Here is a 7,591-nt window from a genome sequence, read left to right on the forward strand (position 1 = left end):
ACCCTCCTGCCTCAGACTCCCAAGTAACTGGGACTCAGGTGCATGCCACCATGTCAGGTGATCAGTCTTTTTCCTGATGATCTGACGATTCATGTGTGATCTCAACATCTCCAATCTCATTGCCAATGTCTTTTTTTTCTTTTTTCCTTTTTTTTTTTTTTTTTTGGTACCGGGGATTGAACTCAGGCGCCCTTGACCACTGAGCCCCATCCCCAGCCCTATTTTATTTAGAGACAGGGTCTCGCTGAATTGCTTAGGGTCTTACTTTTGCTGAGGCTGGCCTCCACCTTGCGATCCTCCTTCCTCAGCCTCCTGAGCTGCTGGGATGACAGGCATGTGCTACTGTGCCTGGCACCAATGTCTCTAAAAGGATGTTCTCAGTCACTTGTCTCTGATCAGTCATATTTCTAACCAACAATGTGACTGATGTCCAATGTCCCTGATCATAGATTCCTCTCACCATCAAATTTCCTACCCAAGCTGGCTATCGATATACCCGATTATCTGCCTCGGATAACCAAGGTCTCTTATCAATATCTCTGACGTCCAGTATCAGTGATTGCTGCCTCTTCTTCAGAGTCTCCCACGGCTGATGCTCCTGTTCCCCGAAGCCCCTCCTGCCCCTGATCACCAACCTCCCTGGTCACCAACAGTCCCTGGTGGCTGGTATCTCCAGTCACCAACATCTCTGATGACCAGATTCTGTAATCCTCCACGCCCCTGGTCACCAATGCCTTTGATCAGCAATAGACCACAGTGCCTGCATCCCGCGTCTGCTGTCATTCAATCTGATCACCGACGTCGCCTACGCCCTGGGTCAGTAAGGACCTGAGCACCCAGTGCTTTCACTACTAACGCGGCTGGCGACCCACATCCACGGTCCCCGTCTCCCTGATCGGTGTTCAGCCGTATCTCTGATCAGTGATGCTTCTGATCACCAGGACCTTCCTCCTCCGGGCTGCCCGCCCACACCTCCTCTGCTCACATCCCGTTTGCATGACATCCTCTCTCACCAACGTCACCATCTCCGATGACGCGTCACAGATCACAATGCCTTCAAAAGCCATCGTCATCTCTGGTGGCCCAGGGCTGTGTCCACTGGGGTCCCTCGTGACTAGTATTTCTGATGACCTTGTTTCTTGACGGTTCATTGGATCAGGAGGTTTTCCTTCCATGTTTCCCGTGTCCGTTCCCTGGACGTGGGGAGGCCATGGTCCAGTGAAGGCCAGTGCTTTGTCTCAGAAGCTCAGCTTGTTGGGACAGACCTTCTCTAGGACTCTGAACTCAGGACACCTCTGCCCCAGGTGCTTCCCGTACCTTATTTATGTGCAGACAGGAGGCAACGTGGGCCTTGGCTTCCCAGGTGGTGTATGGTGGTCATGGTGCCCACAGGCCTCCTCAAGATCGCCCCTTCCATCCCCCACCAGCTCCAGAGCATGCTGGCTCCCCTTCCTCCAGCAAGCCGTAGCCACAGCAAGGTCAGGAACATTCTTCTGCCCTGTCCCCACAGCGTTGTGACTGCAGAATCACGTCAAGGGTGCTTGTTGGACATTTTTATATGTGTCGGTGAGCTTTTCACTACTGTAACAAAATGCCTGAGGAAATCGCCTTAAAAAAAAAGTCTTAAAGGCAGAGAGGTTTCTTTGGGCTCTCAGTTTGAGAGGCTTCCGTCCACCGTCGGCTGGTTCCATTGCCGTGGGTCTGAGGTGGCAGAAGGGCCTGGTGAGGTGAAATGGCCTTCCTTGTAGTGTCCAGGAAGCAAAGAGGCAGAGGAAGGGGCTGGGGACATGACAGAACCTTCCAGGGCAAGTCCCCGGCGACCTACTTTTTCCAAGTAGACTTCGCCTCCTACCATCTCCCCAAAATACCATTGGTGAGATTAAAAATGGCCATTTATGATGCAGTTAGAGACTTTGGGATTCACCCACCTCCCCAAAGCAGCGCCTCTCGATGTCACCAGGTGGAGGATGGAGTCTTCAGCATGTCATCAAATCCCCAGCAACAATGGCCTTGTTTATTTTTAAAAATTTTCTTTTTGTTGTTGATGGACTTTTATTTTATTTATTTATTTTTAAGAGGTGCTGTTGGAACCCAGGGCCTCACGTGGCCTAGGCAGGTGCCCCACCGCCGAGCTCCAGTCCCAGCCCATGATTTTGCTTCTAGAAAACGTGTCTGACCCCAAGTCCAGAGTCACAGCCTAGAGTACAGAGCTCAGGCTGGAGCCTGCAGCCTGGAACCTGGAGACCAAGAGCCCGTGTCCTGGACTCAGAAATCTGGACTCACAGAGCACAGAGGCCGGAGCCTCCAACCCAGAACCTATAGCCTTGGAGCTCGGAACCCAGAACGTACCAGGAACGCTGAGCCCGGAGCTCAGAATCCCTGTCTTGGCCCACGGAGCCCCACCACTTGAATGTGAGACCCCGAATCCACAACCCAGAGCCCAGATCTCAAAACCCACAGGGGGCTGGTTCTCTGTGACCACCTCCCCCACTAGCTGCTTGCTTTCTCTAGTCACCCCATAATTTTGGGGGGGTCTCAGGGATTGAACTGAGGGACACTCGGCCACTGAGCCGCATCCCCAGCCCTTTTATATTTTATTTAGAGACAGGGTCTCACTGAGTTGCTTAGGGCCTCGCTAAGTTGCTGAGGCTGGCCTCCACCTTGTGATCCTCCTGCCTCAGCCTTCGGAGCCACTGGGATGACAGGCAGGTGCCACCATGCCTGGCTCCAGTCACCCCATATTTTTGGGCACGGCTGAGGGTCCTGTCGACATTAAATGAGCAGATGGGTGGCCCACGCCGCAGCACCCCCGAGAGCACAGGGACTGTGCATGGTCCCCTTTGGGTCCCCCCTGCCCTTGCTGGCTTAGGGGCGGTTCCTTCCCCACGCAGCTGTGGAATAGAAGTCGACCCTGCTCCTTCTCAGGGCGGGAACCACGTGCACCAGCACCCCTTCCTGGTGACAACCCTCGGAGCGCCTCTCTGTGACAAGGGGCAGCAGCCGGGCGAGCGCCCAAGTTCAAGTCTCAGCAAGTCACTTGGGAGCGAGGGAGCCGGGGCTCGGTGTCCCCCTGTCCCCTCGCGGCAGATGACCAGCCCTGACAGCTGGGTCGTGCTGCAGGGTCAACAGTGAGCACTCTGGGGACACAAAGCGCCCAGGCAGGGCCGGGCACGCAGGCCAGGCGCCACCAGCGGCCTCCTTGTGCGGGACACGGGCTGCTGCTCTGATCGGGGCCTGGCGCCAGGGCGGCCGGGTGGGGTTGCTCTTTGTTCCCTGCTTGCGCCCAGGTGGGGCCGCGGCCGGCCTCCCTTCCTCCTGCTGGGCCTTTTCCAAGCGGCCTCTGGCTCGCAGCGCTGCTCTGAGCCTCCTGCGCACCCGCTCTGCAGACGGGGAGAAGCCAGTGTTCCAGGGGTCCCAGGGCCACAGGGCTGGACCCGCCCCGGGGTGTGGAAAGGAATGCCTGTCATCCATGCCTGACAGGCTCACCTGGGGCGGGAGCGAAGACAAACAGCGGATTCCCAGGGCGGGCGGATCGAAGCCGGTTTATGACCCAAGACCCTTCGATTCAAATGCCACTGAGTTTTTGGGTTTCTTTTTTTTTTAATTTTAAGGCAAAATGATTCTGAACTTTATCTTGAAGAACAAACAGGCAAGCCCAGCAGAATAAATCAGAAAATGAGAGGAAATAGAGAAAGCTTGCTTGTGAGTGTGTGTGCACGTGTGTGAAATGCTTTCCAACATAAGGCCAGATTCTGTGGTCACAATAGTTCATCTCTGTAACAATAAACAGATCAGCCAGGCACAGGGGTGCGCACAGGAGGCTGGGGCAGGAGGATCGCAAGGTGGAGGCCAGCCTCAGCCATGTAGCAAGGCCCTAAGCAACTCAGCAAGACTCTGTCTCTGAATAAAATAGAAAAAGGGCTGGGGAGGTGGCTCAGTGGTTAAGCCCCCTGGGTTCAATCCCTGGGACCAAAAGTTACATTAAATTAAAAAAATCAATGGCCAGGCCTTGGGTAAGCCTGAAACCGACCCTATTATTTACAAGATACTGGATCATAATCCTGGGACTCTGAATCAATGCAAGGGTGGAGGTTATGCAATCAAGTGGTTTTGGAAGACTGTTTTGTTCTTTTTCTCTTTTTACTTTTTTCCGTGCTGGGGATTGAACCCAGGGCCCCATGCACACTAGGAAAATGCTCTACCACTGAGCCGCATCTCCAAAATCACGTGGCGTTACAATGACTAACTGCCCGCCATGTGTCTGGCGAACTTCTACTTTAAGGTTCTATCTGCCAATAGACCTGTAGAATGTGGATGGGTTGTGCCAGGTGCCAGGGTGCATGCCTGGAACCCCCAGCAGCTTGGGAGGCCAAGGCAGGAGGATCAAAAGTTGGAGGCTGCCTCAGCCACTTAGCAAGGTCTTCAGCAATTTAGCGACACCCTGTCTCTAAGTAAAATATAAAAAGGGTTGGGGAGGTGGCTCAATGGTTAAGCACCCCGGGTTCAGTCCCTGAGATAAAAAAAAAAAGGTGGATGAATTAGAAATGGTTTCAACTAGGAGAGTCGCAGAAAAAGAGGTGGCAGGCCTGAGCAATTTCTTTGTCTGTCCCCTCAGGTGAAAAGACTCGGGTTTCTCAACAGACCCATCTCCACCAGACCGCTCATTCCTACGCAGACCTGGGTCTCAGGGACCCTGGGTTTGAGTCCTGACTGCACACATACCCTAGCATAGCTGGAGACTGAGCAGAGATTTAATCTTTCTGTTGTGTGGCTGTTTGTGGCGCTGACTGGAGGCTGGAATCCCGGGCTCGTGCATGCGAGGCGAATGCTTTACCCCTGAGCCACATCCCCAGTCCGAAAGATTTAATCTTGAAACCAACCGCTGCGACCTACCCAGCTGGATCGCCGAGTCTGGTTCCCCCAAACTCAGTTGTCAGAGAGTCACTGGAAACCTTACAGGTTGGGTTCAGCCTTTGGAGGAAGTAGAGAGGGAAAGATGGAAAAGGCTCCTCAGAAAGGAAGGGCTGCAGGTTGATTTGGGACGGTGCTTTTAAAATTAGCGCTGAGATAATCTCAATTCCAGGATTTAAAGTGCTTCACGATTACCCAGAGGCCTTTGGCAAGAAGTTCTGGATCCAGAGATTGTCCGGACACTACGATTCCTCTCCTCTCCCTTTTCTTCTCTCTCTTTCTTTCTGGTACTGGGGACTGACACCAGGGGTGCCTAACCACTGAGCCACCTCCCCAGCCCTTTTGATATTTTATTTAGAGACAGGGTCTCGCTGAGTTGCTCAGGGCCTCTCTAAGTGGCTGAGGCTGGCCTCCAACTTTTGATCCTCCTGCCTCAGTCTCCTGAGCCCCGGGGATGCACTGTGCCCCACGAGGACACCCCTATTTCTAAAACTGAGAGACTTCATACATACTAAATACTCAGCAAAAGGGGATGATGAGAATAAATACAAGAAACAAAAGCAGATATCCAACAGATATCTGGTCACCATGTGTTCACAGCAGCATCATTAGCAATAGTCAAAAGGTGGAAATGATCCAGGTGTTCAAGGACAGATGAATGGATAAATCAAATGTGGTCTATCCTAACAGTGGAATATCAGTCAGCCTTAAAAAGGAAGGAAATTCTGACATATGAACTGAACTTGAGAAGGCAAATGCAGTCAAGTATTGTATGATTCCCCTGACCTGCAATCCCGAGAGCAATCAAGTTTAGAGAGATGGAAAGTGGGTGCAGGATGCATTTAATCCCTGTGGCTGGGGAGGCTGAGGCAGGAGGATCACAAGGTGGAGGCCAGCCTCAGTCACTTAGGGAGGCCCTAAGCAACTCAGTGAGACCCTGTCTCTAAATAAAAAATAAAAAGGGCTGGGGATGTGGCTCAGTGGTTAAGCCCCTGGGTTCAATCACTGGGACCAAAAAACAACAAAAACAACAAAAACAACAACAACAACAAAAAAAAAAAAAAAAAAAAAAAAAAAAAAAAAAAAAAGAAAAAGAAAGAAAAAAGAAAAAAAAGAAAGAAAGAGCGAGCTAGGGCTGGGGGTTGGGGAGAGGGATGGAAAGTTAGTGTCCAATGGACACAGAGCTTTGGTTGGATAAGATGGAAAGTTCTGGAGGAGTGTTGTGAGTAGAGTGAGTGATACTGACCTGAGCAGGGATTACGATAGTCATTGTGACATCTAAGTGGAAAGAATTTTCACAAAGGATGACATCTATGTGATACATGCTTTTCCCATCTTTTCTCCATTTTTCAAATGTTCCGGAATATGATTTAATAAATTTAATAATCAAATTAATATTTTTTGGTGGGTGCAGTGGGGTACACCTGTCATCCCAGTGACTCGGAGGCTGAGGTAGGAGGATCAAGAGTTGGAGGCCAGCCTCAGCCACTTAGGGAGGCCCTAAGCAACTCAGCGAGACTCTGTCTCTAAATAAAAGATAAAAAGGGCTGGGGACGTGGCTCAGTGGTTAGCACCCCTGGGGTCAATCCCTGGGGCCAAAAGAAGAAAAAAGTTCAGCATTTGCCTCCCTCCAACCCCCAACCCAGGTGGGGCCCACCCAGATCCCGCCAGCCCAGCTGGAGAAACAGAGCCGCCTGTTCTGCTTCCCCAAGGATGACGGTGTCCCCCGCCTCGGAGAGCGCAGACGGGTGCAGCAGCCCTCCGCGCAGCTGCTTCTGCGCATGCCCCGGGTCCTCCTGGCTCCACCCCCAGGCCACACCTCCGGGATCCCGGCACCGCCCCTGCGGCTGCTTCTCCTTGCCTGCCTGTGATTCCGCTCTGGAGAGTGGGACTTAAAAGGGGAGGCTGATTGGGGCAACAGAATTGAGGGACCGAGGGGACTTTTCTACACACCACCGTCTCCCTGGCATCCATTCACCCCGATCCCCACTCACCTCTCCTGTGCACCTCCAGCCCCTCTTCTCTGCTTCATTGAGCCAGCCTCCCAGCCTCCTCTAGCCTCCAAACCTCCCAGCCTCCTGACTCTGCTCTCTCTCTCCTTTCTATAGATGAGATCACCAAAGGAACCTTTCTTCACCTTTTCATTTAGGAAATATTTCAGATATCCAGGCTTCTATGCTGCATAACATCAACCTGAGGCTTGAACCCAGACCCACATATTCATAATCTCATGGTTTTTGTGGGTCAGGTGCCTGGGCAGGTCTGAGCTAGGTCCCCTTCCGGGTCTCACAAGGATCCCTGGCAAGGGATGTTGTTCTCATCAGCAACTCGACTGGGAGGAGCCAGCTACCCAGCTTTCTCTGCTTCTCAGCGGAAGTCATTTTCTTGCAGATGCAGAAGCCTGCTCCTGCCAAGCCAGCAACGCGCCCAGAGTCATGGAGTCGCTCCATGGTGGTAGATCTAATCGCAGAGCCCACTGGTGACTGATGGGAGGGTAGCCTATACCGCATGGATACGCCAGACGAAAGGAGATTTATGTCCTGGGCAGGACAGAGGAGACTCACGATCTCATGAAGCTTCTCAGAGTGGAGCACGATTTAAAGCTCATGAATGATCTCTGGAATGTTTCATTTACTATTTTCAGATTTTGACCTCAAGTACCTGAGATGGTGGAAAGCAA

Source organism: Sciurus vulgaris (assembly GCF_902686455.1).
Source record: "Sciurus vulgaris genome assembly, chromosome: 19".
Lineage (NCBI taxonomy): Eukaryota > Metazoa > Chordata > Mammalia > Rodentia > Sciuridae > Sciurus > Sciurus vulgaris.